General features: G+C 47.2%; 1 pseudogene; it reads right to left on the reverse strand.

The window, feature by feature from the left end:
* Positions 1-20,779, reverse strand: part of LOC132865850 (zinc finger protein 585A-like) — a 55,184-nt pseudogene extending 34,405 nt beyond the window's left edge.
* Between the last annotated feature and the right edge of the window lie 345 nt (positions 20,780-21,124).

Genomic DNA, 21,124 nt, shown 5'->3' on the forward strand with positions numbered 1-21,124 from the left:
AGACTTTTAAATATTTCTCTTATGTCTGAAGCACGAACTGTTAATGAACTTCTTACTGATCAGCAGTTTAATGTACTGTGTTTAAACAGACACATGGATTAAACCAAATGAGTCTGTAGCATTAAATGAAACTAGTCCTCCTGGTTGCAGTTATATACACCAGCCTCATCTAACTGGCAGAGAAGACATCGTGATTCTTTATAATGATTATCTCAGCATGACACAAAAACCTGGACAGTTAGTATGAACTTCAAACGCATTTGTGGCAGTGGGGGCGTGGCTTAGTGTCAGTTTGTGAATGTAGGGCGGGGCCAGGGAAGGTGAGTGGCAAAGTCAATGCACCTGTTGTCAATTAAGTGTGTGTGTGCACGCGTGCGCGCGTTTGTTGCAGTGACTATGGAGAACAGAAAAAGAGGGAGAGAGCAGAGAGAAGAGATTTCCCCAGACCAAAAGACGTGTGCGTACACACAGTTGTGTGTGTACCTAAACAGACGTTAAAGCTGAAAAACAACACGAAAATAAAAAGGTGTGTGTGAACATCATCTCTCGCCTGCCATGCTTCTGTACTCCACCCACATGAGGGACATATTAGAGTGGTGCCGAAACCCAGGAGTACAGAAGGGAACCACCACATGAAGTCTTCCCCATTGAAGGATCTCATCCATACCCTCGCTACTGCCCAGCAGAACCAGAATCAAGTGCTGACTGCCCACCGGAAGGAACAAGAGCAATGCTTTGAAGCCTTGATACTGGCCCAGCAGGAAGATCGCCAAGCGTTCCGGCATCTGCTTGTGCTGTCAGGGACCTCGACCGCAGCGGACCCTCCCCACAGCACCCTCACAAAGATGGGCCTGTACAACGATCCGGAAGGCTTTAATTGCTCACTTCAAGCCAGCAGCCAAAGTGTGGGGGTGGCCAGTCAAGCAGCGCACCTACTTCCGCTCTTGACTGGCAAGGCACAGCCCGCCACACAGCAGCTTGCTGCCGGCAGCCAGCTCATATACACCGACCTAAAGAGAGCCATCCTGCAGTGTGTTGGCCACTCTCCGGAACAACATCGCCAGTGCTTCTGGACACAGAGGAGGTCAGCCGGCCGTTCGCATTTGACCAATAGCGGCTGAGGGTGGAAGACCATGACACTAACAGGATCATCAATCTGGTGACACTGGAACAGTTTATCGCTCAACTTCCGGAAGGAACGGCAGACTGGGTCCAGCGTCATCGCTCAGCGTCCCTGGAGCAAGCCATCAAGTTGGTGGAGGGCCATCTGATGCCAGTTCCGACAGCAGGCGGATGGGTCGCCTCTTCTCCCTTCTCTTCCCGTCCCCACCCCATTCCCCCACCACAGAGACGGGGGCTGGCTCCCCACAGCTGGCCCACCGCACCAGTGGTGTCCTCCCGTATTCTCCTTCCGCGTCTGTGATTGAGGAATCACACAGTGACTGGAGCAGCCTGGCGGTCCTGGTACCCAAGACTGATAGATCGGTCCGGTTCTTTGTAAACTATAGAAAAAAGTCAACGTGGTGTCTAAATTCGACACATACCCAATGCCTCGCATTGATGAGTTGCTTGATCGGTTAGATGCTGCTCACTTTTATTCGACACTGGATTTAACAAAGGGATATTGGCAGATCCCCTTGATTCCTCTATCCTGAGAGAAAATGGTCTTTTCCACACCGTTTGGATTACACCAGTTTGTCACGCTTCTTTCTGGGTTATTTGGGGCTCCTGCCACATTCCAGCAGCTCATGGAGAATATCCTCAATCCCCACACTGCCTATGTGGCAATGTACCTTGACGACATTATCGCGTACAGCAACGATTGGCCTCGGCACCTTGAACACCTTAGGGCTGTCCTAGAGTCACTGAGGCATGTGGGTCTCACAGCTAACCCAAAAAAAATGTGCAATTGGGTGGGTGGAAGTACGGTATCTGGGTCATGGGCAGGTGTAGCCCCAAATTGACAAGACTGCTGCGATTGTGGCTTGCTCGAGGCCCAAGACCAAAAAGGGGGTGAGGCAGTTCCTGGGGCTGGCTGGCTACTATCCAAGGTTCATACCTAATTATTTAGATGTCACCAGCCCACTGACTAATCTCACTAAAAAGGGAGCACCAGATCCGGTCCAGTGGATGGAGCAGTGCCAACAGGCTTTCACCAAGGTAAAAGCTGCAGCGTGTGTGTTTTTTTTTTTCCCGTTTATTGCCAGTTAAGCAGTTGTGGCTATTTCATGGAAAAAACAGGTAATAAATTTAACTTGACATATTCAAAACCAACAATCAAATAAATAATTACATTAAATAAGTTTGTTCACGTGGCACGGTGGTGTAGTGGTTAGCGCTGTCGCCTCACAGCAAGAAGGTCCGGGTTCGAGCCCCATAGCCGGCGAGGGCCTTTCTGTGTGGAGTTTGCATGTTCTCCCCGTGTCCGAGTGGGTTTCCCCCACAGTCCAAAGACATGCAAGGTTAGGTTAACTGGTTAGGTTAACTAAATTGACCGTAGGTGTGAATGTGAGTGTGAATGGTTGTCTGTGTCTATGTGTCAGCCCTGTGATGACCTGGCGACTTGTCCAGGGTGTACCCCGCCTTTTGCCCGTAGTCAGCTGGGATAGGCTCCAGCTTGCCTGCGACCCTGTAGAACAGGATAAAGCGGCTAGAGATGATGAGATGAGAAGTTTGTTCACATCAATACACTTTAAAAAGTTTAAAACCTTTAAAGGTGGGACCTTATTAAAAATATCAAATATAGTATCTTTAAAAAATTTCTGTCTTTTTACTCTAAGGGCAGAGCAAGATAAAAAATGCTTAATTGATAAGAGACTACCACAAAGATCACAAAGGGGAGGTTCACCTCCAGTTAATAAAAAAAACATGGGTGAGTCTAGAATGTCCAATTCTACACCTTGTGTACACAACTTGATCATGTCTGCATGAAAATGACTGGGTTATCACTTGTTTCACTGTATTACATATGTCATGCAGCTTATTTCCAGCACATTCATCCCATTCGGCTTGCCATATATCACTTATGTAAGAACAAAGCACAGGTTTAATGTCAGAGATAGGGATTTGGCATTGAGAAATGTCTTCATTCAGGGCTCCTTTAGCAGCACTGTCTGCCTTTTCATTACCACTCAGGCCCACGTGACCAGGGACCCAGCAAAAAATAATGTCCATGTTAAGTTTAGTTAGGTGATCCACTTTTTCAAGTATTTTGGTAATCAGGGGGTGATCAGTCTTTAAAAATTCCAATGCCTGAAGGCATGAGCTAGAGTCTGTGCAAATTAAAGATTTTTGTTGATTGGACTCTTCTATGTATTCAAGGCTCAAGAGCAAGGCTTGGGCTTCGGCTGTAAAAATAGAGCACAGGTTTGGGATGCGTATTCCATGCTGGTTAGAAGCGACTACCATTGCTGACGACACACAAGTATCCGTTTTTGAGCCATCAGTATAGATTGGGATGTGCGAAGGGAAGCACTGTCTTATATCAAGGAAACAACTCTGGTACTCGCTTGGATGTGTGCTAGATTTCTTTCTGTGACTTAGGTCCTGCACAATTACAGGTTGTCTCAAGGTCCAAGGGGGAGTGGAACAGACATGTGAAGATTGCAGACTGTCCAGATCAATGTTCAAGTCCTCCAGGAAGAGTTGTATGCGTATTCCAAAAGGTCTGATAAACCTAGGTTTAGCTTCATAAAACTGCAAAAACTGGGGGTGAAAGACAGCACAGTAAGCAGGATTATTTTTGTTTGCTTTGAGTTTGATTGCATACAGTAGAGCAAGTTTTAAGCGCCTTAACTGAAGGGGGGGGGGGGGGGGGGGTTCTTTTGCCTCCACATACAGGCTCTGAACTGGTGAGGTTCTGAAGGCTCCCAAGACCAGTCTTAAGCCTTGATGATGCACAGTGTCCAGCGTCTGAATGTATGATTTCCTTGCTGATCCGTAGACAATGCTCCCATAGTCCAAACGGGACCTCACTAGTGCTCTGTAAAGACGCAGCAGCACAGTCCACTCTGCTCCCCACTTTGTCTTTGATAGAACTTTTAAAATATCCAAAGTTTTAAAACATCTCTTCTTGAGACATTTCATGTGTGGAATTAAGGATAATTTATCATCAAAGGTAAGTCCAAGAAATTTAACTTCTTTCACCACTTGGATTGGTGCACCATCCATGTAGAGCAGAGGATCATGATGTAATGATCTAAGTTGACAAAAATGAGTACAGACAGTTTTAGATTTAGAAAACTTGAAGCAAGCCATTTTGAATCGACCAAGTACTGATCTTGTTTATGCATAATTGGAGTTGTCTCTCAATTGTACTCATATATTTTCCTCTGTAGCAGATACAGAGGTCATCGACATAAAGGCTGCAAAACAAATGTGGGCTGATTGCTTGTACGATACTATTGATTTTGACACTGAATAGAGTGACAGAGAGAATGCTGCCTTGAGGGACTCCTAGCTCTTGAAAATGTGGAGTTGAAAAAGCAGTACCCAGTTGGACCTGGAAACGTCTGTTGGACAAAAAGTTTGAGATAAAAATGGGCAGATGGCCTCTGAATCCCATGCAGTACAGATCCTTTAGAATACCATATTTCCATGTTGTATCATAGGCTTTTTCAAGGTAAAAAAAAAAAAAAAAAAAAAAACTGCTACCACGTTTTTTCCTGATGAATCCATCACGTATAAAGGACTCCAGTCGAATAAGGTGGTCCACTGTACTCTTCCCCTTCCTGAAGCCACATTGATATTCAGTCAGATGTCCTGCTGTTTCAAGCATCCAGACTAGTCTATTATTCACCATCCTTTCCATGGTTTTACATAAACAACTAGTTAAGGCTATTGGACGGTAGTTTGTGGGATCAGTGTGATCTTTGCCTGGTTTGGGAATGGGGATAATAAATGCTTTCTGCCAAGATGGTGGAACATTTCCTGATTCCCAGATCGCATTAAATATTGACAGGAGATGGACTAATGCACTGGATGGCAGGTTTTTTAAGAACTGATAGTGAATTGCATCAAGGCCCACTGCAGTATCATGGGAGTTTCTTATGGAGCAGAGAAGTTCATCCATTGAGAAAGGCTGTGTGGCAGCGGGGGCGTGGTCAAGCGCCGGTCTGTGACAGGAGGGCGGAGTCAGGGAAGGTAAGTGGCAGAATCACGTCACCTGAGAGCAATTAACCTGTTTGTGTGTCTTCCCAGTGACTGCGCCCTATATCAGGAGGGAGAGCGAGAGCAGAGGGGCGCAACCCTGAACCAGACGCCAGTTGTGTGTGTGTCTCTGTAAAAAGTATTGCTAGACTGAAAAGTGTGGCAATAAAGCCAGTTGATAAAACCTGATCTCTGTCCTGCCGTCCTCTGTGCTCCACCCACACGTAGGGTCGTTACAGTGGTGCCGAAACCCGGGACAGTGGAGCACCAAACCCGCAGCCCCATGGAATCCTCCCCGTTCGCCGATCTGATCCACGCCCTCGCCACGGCTCAGCAAAGCCAGCACCAGGCACTCGTCACGCTCCGAAAGGAGCAGGAGCAGCGCTTCAAAGCCCTGGTGCTGGCCCAGCAGGAAGATCGCGAGGCGTTCCGGCATCTCCTCGCGTCGGCGGGGTCCACCAGCGCTCCGGCCGCGGGCCCGTCTCCCCTCATTGTCACCAAGATGGGCCCGCAGGACGACCCCGAGGCTTTCATCACGTTGTTTGAACAGGTCGCCGAAGCCTCGGGGTGGCCGATGGAGCAGCGCGCGGCGCGCCTCCTCCCCCTGCTCACGGGAGAGGCACAGCTGGCCGCGCTACAGCTCCCCGCCGACTGCCGGCTGGCCTACGCGGACCTTCGCCGGGCCGTCCTCCAGCGCGTGGGGCGCACACCGGAGCAACAGCGCCAGCGCTTCCGCGCGCTGCGACTGGAGGAAGTCGGCCGGCCGTTCGCGTTCGGCCAGCAGCTCCGGGACGCCTGCTGGCGGTGGCTGAGGGCCAACGATCGCGACGCCGAGGGAATCGTCGACCAGGTGGTACTGGAACAGTTCATCGCCCGCTTACCAGCCGGAACCGCGGAGTGGGTCCAGTGCCACCGCCCGGCGTCGCTGGATCAGGCAGTCGAGCTGGCGGAGGATCATCTGGCGGCTGTCCCGGCGGCAGGACAGCAGATGGCATCTTCTCTTCTCTCCTCTTCTCTCTCTCTCTCTCCGGTGAGTATCCAAGGGGCTACATATCAGGCGTTGGTGGATTCTGGTTGTAATCAGACCTCAATTCGCCAAAGCCTCGTTCAAAACGAGGCATTGGGGGGAGCACAAGGGGTGAAGGTGTTATGTGTGCACGGGGATGTTCACAGCTACCCTTTGGTGTCGGTCCACATTATTTTCAGAGGGGAAAAATTTATAGTGAAGGCGGCGGTTAATCCTCGCCTTACCCACTCTCTAATTTTGGGGACTGATTGGCCGGGATTTCGGGGTTTAATGACACGCCTAGTCGAGAGTGGGTCCTGCCATTTGACAGGGGGAGGTCCCGGTGTCGCTTTGGCGGGAGCAGCTGTCACAGAGCCGTCTACGTCATCTCCGCGTCAGAGTGAGGAGCCTCCGGCTCCTCCTCTCTGTCTTGGGGAATCCCTCGCGGATTTCCCATTAGAGCAGTCGCGAGACGAGACTCTGCGGCATGCGTTTGACCAAGTGAGAGTAATCGATGGTCAAACGCTCCCGCCGAACGCCACCCCGTCCTTCCCCTACTTCGCGATTATGAAGGATAGATTATACCGAGTGATGCAGGACACTCAAACTAAAGAGCGAGTCACGCAGCTTTTAATTCCGAAGAGCCGCCGGGAATTGGTATTCCAGGCGGCTCACTTTAATCCCATGGCCGGACACTTGGGGCAGGATAAAACACTAGCCCGAATAATGGCCCGTTTCTATTGGCCGGGGATTCGCGGCGATGTCCGTAGGTGGTGTACGGCATGCCGCGAATGCCAGTTAGTAAACCCAGCGGCCATTCCAAAAGCGCCTTTGCGCCCTCTACCGTTAATCGAGACCCCGTTCGAGAGAATTGGGATGGATCTCGTCGGGCCATTAGAGCGGTCAGCACGAGGGTACCGCTTTATATTAGTTCTGGTGGACTATGCAACGCGATACCCGGAAGCAGTGCCTCTGCGCAATATCTCAGCACGCAGTATTGCCGAGGCACTCTTCCGCGTCATCTCCCGAGTTGGAATCCCGAAAGAGATTCTGACTGATCAAGGCACTACGTTTATGTCACGAACACTGCGCGAACTGTATGGGTTATTGGGGATTAAGCCGATCCGCACCAGCGTGTATCACCCACAAACGGACGGTTTAGTGGAACGATTCAACCGCACCCTCAAAAATATTATTAAAAAATTCGTAAGTGAGGACGCACGTAACTGGGATAAGTGGCTCGAACCCTTGCTGTTCTCAGTGCGAGAGGTCCCCCAAGCCTCCACGGGGTTCTCCCCGTTTGAATTATTATATGGGCGTAAGCCGCGCGGCATCCTGGACGTGCTGCGGGAAAATTGGGAGGAGGGACCTTCACAAAGTAAGAACGAAATTCAGTACGTTATGGACCTGCGCGCAAAACTCCACACACTCACGCACCTAACTCAGGAGAATTTGCGGCAGGCCCAGGAACGGCAAGCCCGCCTGTACAACAAGGGTACGCGCCTTAGAGAGTTCACTCCGGGAGATAAGGTACTCGTACTGTTGCCCACGTCGAGCTCCAAATTGATCGCCAAGTGGCAAGGACCCTTTGAGGTCACACGGCGAGTCGGGGACGTCGACTATGAGGTGAGGCGAACGGACAGGGGTGGGGCGCTACAGATTTACCACCTCAACCTGCTTAAACTCTGGAACGAGGAGGTCCCCGTGGCGTTGGTGTCGGTAGTTCCAGAGAAGGCGGAGCTGGGGCCGGAGGTTCAAAAAGGGACATTGGCATCGCGTACCTCTCCGGTCCCCTGTGGAGACCACCTCTCCCCGACCCAACTCACGGAGGTCGCCCAGTTGCAGACCGAGTTTTCGGATGTGTTCTCGCCCCTGCCCGGTCGCACTAACCTCATAGAGCACCACATAGAGACGCCCCCGGGGGTGGTAGTGCGTAGCCGCCCTTACAGGCTACCCGAACACAAAAAAAAGGTGGTTCGGGAAGAACTTCAGACCATGCTCGAAATGGGCATCGTCGAGGAGTCCTACAGTGACTGGAGCAGCCCGGTGGTCTTGGTACCCAAGGCCGACGGGTCGGTCCGGTTCTGTGTGGACTATAGGAAAGTCAACGCGGTGTCTAAATTCGACGCGTACCCAATGCCTCGTATTGATGAGTTGCTCGATCGACTCGGCACTGCTCGCTTTTATTCGACACTGGATTTGACGAAGGGATATTGGCAGATCCCCTTGACTCCACTATCCCGAGAAAAAACGGCCTTTTCCACACCGTTTGGTTTACACCAATTCGTCACCCTTCCGTTTGGGCTGTTTGGGGCGCCCGCGACGTTTCAGCGGCTGATGGACAGAGTCCTCCGCCCTCACGCCACGTATGCAGCAGCATATTTAGATGACATAATCATCTATAGTAATGACTGGCAGCGGCACCTCGAACATCTGAGGGCTGTCCTTAGGTCACTGAGGCGAGCGGGGCTCACAGCCAACCCAAAGAAGTGTGCGATTGGGCGGGTGGAAGTACGGTATCTGGGCTTCCACTTGGGCAACGGGCAGGTGCGTCCCCAAATTAATAAGACGGCAGCAATTGCGGCCTGCCCGAGGCCCAAGACCAAAAAGGGGGTGAGACAGTTCCTGGGGCTGGCTGGCTATTATCGCAGGTTTATACCTAATTATTCGGACGTCACCAGCCCGCTGACTGATCTCACTAAAAAGGGGGCACCAGATCCGGTCCAGTGGACGGAGCAGTGCCAGCGGGCTTTCTCAGAGGTAAAGGCTGCACTGTGTGGGGGGCCACTTCTACACTCCCCTGACTTTTCTCTCCCTTTTATGTTGCAGACCGATGCGTCGGACAGAGGGCTGGGGGCGGTTTTGTCCCAGGAGGTGGAGGGGGAGGACCGCCCTGTCCTGTATATCAGCAGGAAGCTGTCGGTGCGTGAGGGGCGCTACAGCACCATAGAGAAAGAGTGTCTGGCCATCAAGTGGGCGGTTCTCGCCCTCCGGTACTACCTGCTGGGGCGCCCTTTCACCCTCTGTTCGGACCACGCGCCCCTCCAGTGGCTCCACCGCATGAAGGATGCCAACGCGCGGATCACCCGTTGGTATCTGGCGCTCCAACCCTTTAATTTCAAGGTGGTCCACAGGCCGGGGGCGCAGATGGTCGTGGCGGACTTCCTCTCCCGTCAAGGGGGGGGGGGAGTCGGCTGCAGGCCGGACGGCCGCCCGGCCTGAGTCGGGCGGTGGGGGTATGTGGCAGCGGGGGCGTGGTCAAGCGCCGGTCTGTGACAGGAGGGCGGAGTCAGGGAAGGTAAGTGGCAGAATCACGTCACCTGAGAGCAATTAACCTGTTTGTGTGTCTTCCCAGTGACTGCGCCCTATATCAGGAGGGAGAGCGAGAGCAGAGGGGCGCAACCCTGAACCAGACGCCAGTTGTGTGTGTGTCTCTGTAAAAAGTATTGCTAGACTGAAAAGTGTGGCAATAAAGCCAGTTGATAAAACCTGATCTCTGTCCTGCCGTCCTCTGTGCTCCACCCACACGTAGGGTCGTTACAGGCTGATTGTACGGTTCTGAATTATCTGACAGGAAATTCAAGTCCTTTCCCTCCTCTTTCCTGCGCAGAGCTTGAAATTCAGGTCGACAATTTTCTACAGAGGAGTTCTTTTCAAACGTTTCAGCAAGTTTATCAGCAATGTCCTGCTTTGTTGTCAGAAGACCTTCTTGACATTTCAAGTGCTGAACTTGCGAGGTTCCACCTTTTGCCTTCATCTTTTTAATAAAACTTGACACCTTTTTAGAGGATGCATCGGATGTAAGACTGGAAACATATTGTCTCCAGCTTTGTGCTTTAGACTCACTGATAGTCCTACGTGCTTGAGCTCGGCAGATTTTCAATCTGGTGAGATTTTCTGTTGTTGGATGTTTGTTAAAAATTCTCTCTGCTTTCTTCTGGGAGTCAATGGCCTTTTTGCAGTTGTCATTAAACCATTGGTTGGACTTAGGGTGGGGCTTTCCTGAGGTCTTAGGGACAGTTTCCTCCACAATTGCTATCAATGTTTCAGTGAAGTGCTCAACAGGATTTTCAATATTTTGGGGTAAGTGACCAAGTTGGGCGTCACAAAGGTGTTGGAAGACATTCCAGTTAGCTTTTTTAAGTTGCCATCTAGGAGGTCTTAACTGTATATCCGCTTCAGTAGATGTCATGATCAAGGGGAAATGATCGCTCCCACAAAGGTCATCCAAGGGTCGCCAAGAGAAGTCAAGCAAGATGTCAGGATCACATATTGATAAATCAATTGCTGAGTAAGTACCATGGCCTGGATGCAAATAGGTAGAAGAGCCATCATTCCACAGGCATAAGTCATTTTTAGAGATAAAATCTTCCAGAGTCTTGCCTTTAGCATTTGAATGATTCCCACCCCATGCAGGGTTATGTGCATTAAAGTCCCCCAAGAGGAGGTATGGGGTAGGCAGTTGGTCAGTTAAGTCATCCAGGTCGTGCAAAGTTACAGTGACATCAGGAGGAATATAGACGGAGCACAAAGTAACTACTTTATGAAGTGTTATACAGACTGCCACCACTTGCAGATGAGTAGTAATTACAAGGTGGCTATGAATTATGTCGTTCCGTACCAGGACAGCTGTCCCACCTGAAGGACGATGAACATTTGGGCCATAGGCCTTAAACATTGTATAATTTTTTAAAGACAGACAATATTATTTGGCAATAGGTGAGTTTCTTGAAGACAGAAGACAAGAGGATTGAAAAGAGCAGCTAATCGCTGCAGTTCAGAGAAGTTTGCTTTAAAACCACGACAGTTCCATTGAATAATACGGTTAGCTATTGTCATGTGGGTAGAACAGGAACAGGGCCCTTGCTCCTACTTTTGGGGGAGGAGCTTCGGCTATGAGGGGTTGAGGGTTCCTTCATTTCCACATCCTTATAGTTTCCATTCCTATATTCTTGAATTGATTTAGACTGAGAAGTAGTATTTGTCGATTTCTTTTTCTCTTTTGATGGTTGGGAAGGTTCAATCATGACAGACGTTTGACTGGCAGAAGACTGGGAATTCACGTTTCTGTTTTTATTGGAAGTTGAAGATGTTTTGTTTCCACTAATCAATTGCGGCTTATCTTTGTTCAGCCAGGTAACGTCTGTTTGACAATCAGTTGACTTCATAGGGGGTTTCGCAATAGAAGCAAAAGATTGCTGGAACTTGTACAAGGAAAATCCTTCCACCTGTTTCCTTGCCTGTGGATAGCTTATTTTCTTAGTGACCCTAATCCTTTGAATTTCTTTCTCTTTAATCCATACAGGGCAGTCCTTTGATGAGGCTGGATGATTCCCTTGGCAGTTGCAGCATTTTTGTGGTCTTGTACAGATTAGTTCATGCCCATCCTCTCCACAGGTACAGCAAACTGATTTATTTTTGCAACTAGCAGAGCCATGGCCAAATTTTTGGCAATTGAAGCATCTCAAAGGGTTAGGGATGTATTTATCCACCTGCACACTTAAGTATCCGATTAGGATTCTTTCAGGATGGTCATGTAGATTGAAGGTCAAGATGTAGGTACCAGTTTTTATGATTTTATCATCCCTTTTCAAGGCAATTCTCCTTACATGAGTCACGCCTTGCTCTTTCAATTCAGTAGCTATGTCAGCTTCTTCCATATCATGGAGGTCTCTAGTGAGGATTACTCCTTTGCAGCTATTCAGATGGGGTGAGGGAAGGTCCGCATAGGTACTCCTGCTAAACTATTACAATGTAATAAATTGTCTGCATGAGACTTTCTTGAACATTCAACTAAAATCTGACCAGACCGCAGTTTCTTAACATCTTTAACAGCCCCCGCTATTCCTGAGATTCCTTTCTGAATCCAAAAGGGGACAACTTAGCGAGGGGCATATCTGGTGTTGCAAATTCCAGAACTATAAATTTGGGCCAGTTATTTATTTTAGGGGGGTATAATCAATGCCATTTCAGAGCCGTCATCCAAGTCTTGATCCATGAATCTTCTCTTATTGGGTTGATTAGTAGCCATATTTGTGGATAAAAATTCATCATCTCTGCTCCTCACCCACCTCGGAGCCCAACTAGGGGATACACAGAGCTGCGGTTCTCCTCCAGATATGCATCAAGGATACAGGGATGGTATACTCGAGCAATTTAAACAAAAATGTTCGTATCACTCGACTGACCCTCAGCCAAAATCTTTAAGGAAAAATAAAAGACTTTGACAAACCAATTGATTGGATCGGGCCCTTCCAACCTCCCGTCTAAGTGAAGTAGGAGCCAAAGCACTGTGTTGGGCTTGTGGGAGCCGCAGCCAGCCACATTCCTCAAGTACCAGGCAATCGTCCTCCACTGACACGGGTAGCAACTTACGGCAAACAAGTCGCCCCACTTGTCGCCTCTTACGATCAGCAAGGGGGTGCTAGGGACCTATTCTACCCCGGGTCCCCACAGGGTGTGTGTGTGTGGGGGGACTTTTATACTCCCCTGACTTCTCTCTCCCCTTCATTTTACAGACAGACGCATCAGACAGAAGGCTGGAGGCCATTTTGTACCAGAAGGTGGAGACCAAGGAACTGTAAATCAGCTGCAAGCTCTCAATGCACAAAAAGTATGTACAGCACCATTAAAAAGGAGTGCCTGGCCATCAAGGGGGCGGTCCTCACCTTCCAATACTACCTGCTGGGGTGCCCTTTCACTCTCTGTTCGGACCACGTGCCCCTCCAGTGACTCCACCGCATGACGGATGTCAATGTGCGGATCACCCATTGGTATCTCACCCTCCAGGAGGTTACATGGTTACATTCGAGGTGGTCCACAGGCCGGGGCACAGATGGTGGTGGCAGACTTCCTGTTCCATTGAAGGGGGAGTCCACTGCAGGATGGATGGCTCCCTGGCCCGAGTCGACCGGTGGGGGTATGTGGCAGTGGGGACATGGCCTAGCGGTGGTTTGAGAATGGAGGGTGGGTCCAAGGTTTCTTTATTTGTACCATACCATAGTACTGGTAAATCCGTTGAGCAGGCAGGAATTCAGCGATCCCAATACAAAATAACAGCTACGTAAAATACATTGTAACAGACAAGACAACAACAGTACACACATTCTAACATATACAATCCTTAAAAGTGTGATCTTTAAAAAGTGCTTCATCATCAATTGTTCAGTATGAACAAAATTATTCACCTCTGGGCCTTACGGTTATAAATACGACAACCAGAGCGAAGGAGCTGGAACTCACCATGCAAAGGGTGTGAGCCATCTTTAAGAATACAGGTAGCTTTACATTGTAACTATGTCATAAAGAGAAGACATGGTGGGTTGAGGCTTCCCAATTAGCCACCCAGCCCATTTATTTGGTTCAGGGAGTTTTTGTCCTGTAGTGACAGATTACCAAACCAAGACACGAAGGCAAAAGATAACAATGACTCAGTAAAAGCACGATAAAATAGGGTCAGCATAGTTTAATCAATGTTAAAACGGAACAATTTCCGAAGATAAAACAACTGCTGATGTCCCCTCTTGCATACTGCTTCGCAGTTCTTGTTAAAAGTCAATTTATCATCAATGACAATCCCAAGATACTTGTAATTATCCATGCGTTCAACAGATTGGCCCTTGATGACTGTGGGATCATGGTTTGGAGCCTGATTTCTAAAATCAATCATGTCCTTTGTTTTGGATGTATTAAGCACCAAGAAAGAAAGATCACACCACCTAATAAAATCCTCCAAGACTGGACCATGGCTGTATTCATTATTGTGTAACAAACTTACAATGACGGTATCTTCTGCAAATTTTAAAATGTGCCTGTTTTCATAGACACTCTTACACACATCTGTATAAAGGATAAAAAGGGAGAGAGAACACATCCCTGAATGAATAAGTTTAACTAGACAATTCCCCTGTGGGAAATCATGAGAGTGATGCAGTGGGCGTAGCAGTCGCTATTGCAGGAGTTGTACTGTACTGTGTGAATGTATGACTTGCTATGATGCTCCGATGCTATGATCATGTGTGTGTTTGAGAGAGAGAGAGAGAGAGAGAGAGAGAGAGAGAGAGCAGCCCCTCCTCCATCTGCTCCCTGACTGGAGCTCGTTGCCTTGGTGACGGTGCTCAGGTGCAGAACAGAGACATAAGATTACAGGCAAAGAGAGCTTTTTCTCAGATTTCCTTCTCCTCGAACAACGGCGATTTACACGAAAACGAAAGGAAGTAGTCACAAAATTCTTTCACATTGAGCGCTACAAGGCTCTCATGAACACATTGATGTAATTTTTTTTTGTCCCTAGTGTAAAAAATCTGGACAACAGAGCGAGTTGAAAACAACTGACATTTCTGATTTTGTAGTAAAAGCGCTGTCGGGATAATAATGGGAGTCAATTGGGCAGTTGGGCTGTGAACCTGTCACTTTGAGGCTTCTTGTGCGAAAACTGTAAATCCTATCGTTTAGGTAGACACATTGTGTGAATCAAGACAAGTGTGACTCCAACTTTTGAGAAAATTATATGTGTAGAGTGCAGAGCATTTTTTAAGGATTTTCCACTAGGAGACCAACTGGTCTGGGCAATACAATCACAGGCCCCAGAGTCCATGCGGCTGCACCGCTGCGGCATATTCTGTGATGCAAAATGGTTCACCAATCACCATACAGACAAACACACTCCAGTGACTACACAGCTATCAAGAGCAATTACCAAGCACAAATGTTACAGGGGCAAAGACAGGTTTTTAATTTGGGCACCATGGCGAGCGTAGTGAGCCTAAAAAATTTTTTTGTACTATTTTCACGCGTAGCGTGCCGAAAATTTTTGACGTATCATTTTTAGTAATTTTTTTAACCAATTATAAATATATCGAGCAATAAAAATAATAGAAATTACATAATCATGTGCAAGTATAAAGTAGTGCTGTATCTAAAAAGTCAAAAGTTTTCTCCAACATTCTGAATAAATAAAAAGGAAAAATATTTTGTAAGCCTAATTATGATCACAGCATCTATTTGGGTGCACATCTATTTCAATTCAACTTCCAATATAATTTGGTATAAATTAATTTGGGCATAAATGGGATAAAAATAATTTTCACTTAAAGGTGGGGTACGAGATTTTGGAATAACGGTTCCCGCAAGCCATATTTTGAAAAGAAACAAGCCCGCCCTCGCCATGCTCCCACCCCCCGCGTCTCGTTAAGTTATGGCCCTTTTCCACTACCCTTTTTCAGCTCACTTCAGCTCACTTCAGCCCGACACGGCTCGCGTTTCGACTACCAAAAACCAGCACGACTCAGCTCATTTCAGCCCTGCTTAACCCCTAAAACTCGCACCGTTTTGGAGTGGGGCTGAAGCGAGCCAAGCCGTGCCGAGTGAGGCTGGGGGCGTGAGCAGACACTCCCCTGTGCACTGATTGGTGAGGAGGAGTGTCCTCACATGCCCACACACACCCCGCGAGCGCACTGGGATCTGTAAACACCGCAAACCCGGAAGGAGAAGAATTACGAATTACGAGAATTTCTGAAGCCTTATGCGCCTCGCCTCATCTATACGCTCTTGCCAGTATCTGTTGGCGTTGTCGGTGACAACAAGCCACAGCACCAAGACCAGCCACACTAACGACTCCATGTCCTCCATGTTTATTGTTTACTATTCGGGTCGTGAGACTACCGCTTAAAAGCTCACTGATGTCACTGTTTGCGCTGCTTAACGACATCACCTGACGTCCACCCACTTTCGCTAACTCCACCCAATGTGTCCACCCACTTCCAGCCAGCACGGTTCAGCGCGGTTGTAGTCGAAATGCAACTCCAACAGCCCCGCTCAGCCCGACTCAGCACGGCACGGCTCAGCCCGACTCAGCCGCATTTGTAGAGGAAAAGCGGCATTAGAGTGTAGAGAGCTTGGAAAAATAGCTCAAACTTTCTCATTTAAACTGTGTTTTCAGCCCCAATTTTCACTCCACACACATAATTTTCTCAAAAGTAGTAGCCACACTTGTCCTGATTCACACAATGTGTCTACCTACACGATAGGACTTGCAGTTTTTGAATGAGAAGCCTGAAAGTGAGGAGAGCACAGGCGCTCAGCCCATAGACTTCCATTATAAACTTGGCAGAAAAGTCACTCATTTTTAACTCGCTCTAGTGACCTCATTTTTTTACACTACAGACAAATAAATTACATCAGTGTGTTCAGGAGAGCCTTGTGGCACTTACTGTGAAAGAATTTTGTGAATATCTCCTTCCGTTTTCGTGTAAATCCCCGTTATTTGGAGGGACCTTTTTCTGTGCATTTCTGTCTCTCCCTGCTCAGCGCGCGGGTTGGGGGAGGGGCTGCTCGCTCTCTCACTCACACACACACACACACACACACACAGAAGGGACGGGCTGCTCGCAGGCTTCAGTCTGATTGACGTGTCAGTATCCAATCATTTTGAGGTGGTACCTCGATATGATTGGACGGCGTTTTTCCTTTATTTTACACTGTAGACTGGATTAAAATATTTCGTTTTTGGGTCAAACCTTCAATTGTACTGCTTGCAACATGGGTGTGAGGAGCTTTTCAAGCAATATGGTAAAAAATACTCCTGAAAAAAATCTCATACCCCACCTTTAAGTTTAAAAATAAGCTGGTACAAAGCAGATTACATAAAAGTCTCACATAAAATATGTAATAAAAATCCATAGCGTACCTGGCAACTGTAAGGCAGCTGTTGCAGACGACAAGTCAATGACCTCAACCTTGTCAACAATATCGTCTGATGTCTTCTGACTGTTCTGTCGTGTGATAAACCTCCCCATTCCCCCGCCTGTAGACTTAATAATGCCATCGATTGTGTGTTTTCCATGAATATATGAACTGCTGTTCTTATTATGTGATTTACCAGTTGTCTACCACGACCCGGCATAGTCCGGGAGCCATGGGGTCGGACCCGGAATTTTTGGTTAAAGTTTTTTTTTTTTGCTTTATCTTATAGATTTGAGGTAACTCTTCAAGATTTAAGAGGGTGCCCGGTGATATCCCTTGGGCAATTTAATATATTAACCCTTTAATGCCCTATATGCCCAAATAATGGAAGAAAATACAAAAAAAATAATATCAGTGTAAATACTGATATTAAATGCACCAAGTTGGCTGTATCTGATAGGTATTCACATTTTTCTCTATATTTGTCATTCAAATACATCAAATGTGGATTAATTAACCCTTTCATAACTTTTCCAAATTAGCGATTTTTATACAAGTATTACAAACTCTACAGTTAATACAAAATAATGATCAATATCTATGTAAGAACTATACAGCATGCAAAAGAACTATATACAGCATGCACACACACACACTAATGACCAATAACTATGTAAAAGAACTATATACAGCATGAATACACTCACACCAATGATCCACTATGTAAACAAACTATATACAGCATGTATACACTCACACCAGTGATCCACTATGTAAAAGAACTACAGCATGCAATAGAACTATATACAGCATGCATACACTCACACCAGTGATCCACTATGTAAAAGAACTACTGTATATACAGCATGAAATAGAAATATATACAGCATGCATATACATTCACACCAGTGATCCACTATGTAAAAGAACTATATACAGCATGCAATAGAACTATATACAGCATGCATATACACTCACACCAGTGATCCACTATGTAAAATTACAGTATGCAATATATCAAGCATGCAAAATGGCATATACAGCATGCGCACACACACACAAGAATAGCAAAAGATACTGATTTTCAATTAACCAAATTGGCTGTACAGTATTCACGCTTTACTGTCATTCAAATTAGTCAAACGTGTAATTGACCCTTTCATAAATTTGCAAAATTAACAATTTTGATACAAGAACTACAGTACATAAAGCATGTACGTGCATGCATGCATGCACACGCACACACATACACTAATGAGCAATAATTATGTAAAATAATTACATACAGTAGCAAACACACAAAACACAAAAACTATTTAAGGAAAGAACTAAGAGTTCAGATGAAAAAAAAACCCTCTAAACCCTTTTTCTGAAATTCTGTGGTGCTAAATCTCTACTCTGGAGCATCCTACTTGAAAGCAAGCACAAAAAATTGTGCAAGACACACTATTGACAGAACAACTGCATTTAGAGTTGCAGGGATTTTTACTCTTGCGGCTACATCTGATCATCTTCAAAATGTAATCCGGTGCCAGTTTGATATTTCCAGGTACACTTGTTGGGATCAGTGCTTTGTTCTGTGTGTCTTTAGTGCAGGGGTCTTCAATCCTATCCGCAAAGGGCCGGTGTAGCTGCAGGCTTTCATTACAGCCAAATTGGAGGCTCACTTGATTGTTGATTGGAGACGAGGATGAAATGATTAAACAAGTGAAATCAGGTGTAGCTCCTGCTTGGTTGGAATGAAAGCCTGCAGCCACACTGGCCCTTTGTGGATAGGATTGAAGACCCCTGCTTTAGTCCATCCAAATTCCTCAGGATTTAGTTCAAGTGGACGATTATCCAGAGTTCTCCATAATATTGCTTGAAAATGTGCTCTTTTCACATTTTCAAGAAATGCCTCTGTTGTTGGTGGAAGAGCAGCCAGGTTTGGTGAGGATAAATAACCTTTTCCATTCTTTTTCCCCCATACCACCAACCTTGTGTGTGACATGCTGTTACTGCCTCGAATGCCATAACACGCTGAGACAAAGTCAGTGGCTTCAATAGTGACTTGCTGGAATGGCACATTAATGTTTCCAATTGACGATAAATGATGACAATGGAGTGTATGCCTAATAATTTAAGGCTCGCATTAACAACCAAAGTAATAGAGTAATAAAGGGCTTTTTGGTATAAGCCCCGTCCCCAATTGCATGGCCACACCCCCAACCATGGCTGGAACCCCACCCCCAGGCCTTAAACTCATCCTATTATGTTAACAAACACAAAAATAAGTATGATATATAGACTTTGGTGAACATAAAGTGAAGAATGTCAAAATGTCAGAATTTAGGCTATGACTGCAGCATATCCAACAATAAAGGGCCAATATCCAGAATTGCCCAAGGGATATCACCGGGCACCCTCTCTTATCTTAATGAGTAGACCTTGGACAACAACAAACAGCAAAAAAAAAAAAAACTTTAACCGACGAAGCCAGGTTCAGCCAAATTTGGGCCTTTGGCTCCCGGACTAGCATGACGACCACTTGTCAATCTATAGACCCTTTTCAGTCACGTGACCTTCGTAAACGCGACCACCATTTTGGACATGTAGCGGACTTCGGCTCGAATCAGTTTGAATGCGAGGAAGGCGACAAACGGAGAACATACAAGAAAAAGGAGCGAGATGCAGAAAATACCTTCACTATCCAGCGACGTAGGGCATTTACAGGGGGAGAGCAGAGGGAGAGGTATTTGCAAAAATTGAGGTTAGCAGGCTTAGAGAACGACGTTTACCTGCTTCCACCAGGATTGTTCACTGACGTACGGAAGTACACGAAGCCCTCGTCTTTACCTGACTTCGGCCCACATGATCTGTATACCTATGTCGTTAAAAACCCATCGCCATACACATATACGCCAACGTCCGAGGTTCCGGAGCGCGCTCCGGCTTGCTCCCGGAGTGCTCCGGCCGAGGGTCCCCTCAAATTAAGCAGCGCGCGCCGGCTTGCTCCCGGAGTGCTCCGGCCGAGGTTCCCCTCAAATTAAGCAGCGTGCGCCGGCTTGCTCCCGGAGTGCTCCGGCCGAGGTTCCCCTCAAATTAAGCAGCGCGCGCCGGCTTGCTCCCGGAGTGCTCCGGCCGAGGTTCCCCTCAAATTAAGCAGCGCGCGCCGGCTTGCTCCCGGAGTGCTCCGGCCGAGGTTCCCCTCAAATTAAGCAGCGTGCGCCAGCTTGCTCCAGGAGTGCTCCGGCCGAGGTCACGGAGCGCGCTCCGGCTTGCTCCGGAGCAAGCCGGAGCGCGCTGCTTAATTTGAGGGGAACCTCGGCCGGAGCACTCCGGGAGCAAGCCGGCGCGCGCTGCTTAATTTGAGGGGAACCTCGGGCGGAGCACTCCGGGAGCAAGCCGGAGCGCGCTCCGGAACCTCGGACGTTGGCTCCGGCAGCTATTTATACTGGATCCGGTGTAAATAGCTGCCGGATCATAATTACAGTAAACTAGTAAATACAGTAAAGGAAAAACTTGAGACTGAAAGGTTTTAACAGTCATCCAAATGACTGAACGTAAACATTGCTACAGTAACATACCAGCTACTTGTTGACATTAGCTAGTCAACAATAGCTACTACAAAAGAACAAAGAGGTTACAATGGGTTATTTTAACCTATTTGGTTACACACTCGCCGCCACAGAACGTTAACACCAATGTAATGCCTTTTCTGGCTAATTTTATTCGTCTTACCTCCAACAAAGTGGTCACTACACAAGCGTTGGTATGCCGCTATCCATCTTCTCCGTCGGTCAGCATCTACCGGGATCTGATAAAATGATAACCCTTGCCTTGTTTGTTGATGGTTACTACATCCAGGTGCACAACAATATAGTGGCATGATGGAAGTCTTGCTGAAAGTAAAAACTTTCTTTGCTGCCATTCCTCAATGTTGGCTGTGGTAAACTACTGGTAGTACACGTCCAAAATGGCGGCCGCGTTTGTCATGACGTCACGTGAAAAGGGTCTATACTATCAACAGTATCACAAACCGACAGCCACGTGTTATCATGAATCGTTGAGAGTTTCACAACATAAACAAAGGAAGTATATTTTATGACATTCAGACGTCAGAGACTCAGACACGGTTTACGGTAATCGCTAGACGCATTTCATGTTCACTTCATGTTATGAAGCGACTGAACAACAAATTGAAATATATATGAGTGATTCCACGCTTATGGGTACTGAAATGGGGACATGAACTTATTTTTAAAAATTCACCTAAAACCATTTCTTTTTTTACCATCAGGTCACAAA

This window comes from Neoarius graeffei, chromosome 18 (genome assembly GCF_027579695.1).
Source record: "Neoarius graeffei isolate fNeoGra1 chromosome 18, fNeoGra1.pri, whole genome shotgun sequence".
Lineage (NCBI taxonomy): Eukaryota > Metazoa > Chordata > Actinopteri > Siluriformes > Ariidae > Neoarius > Neoarius graeffei.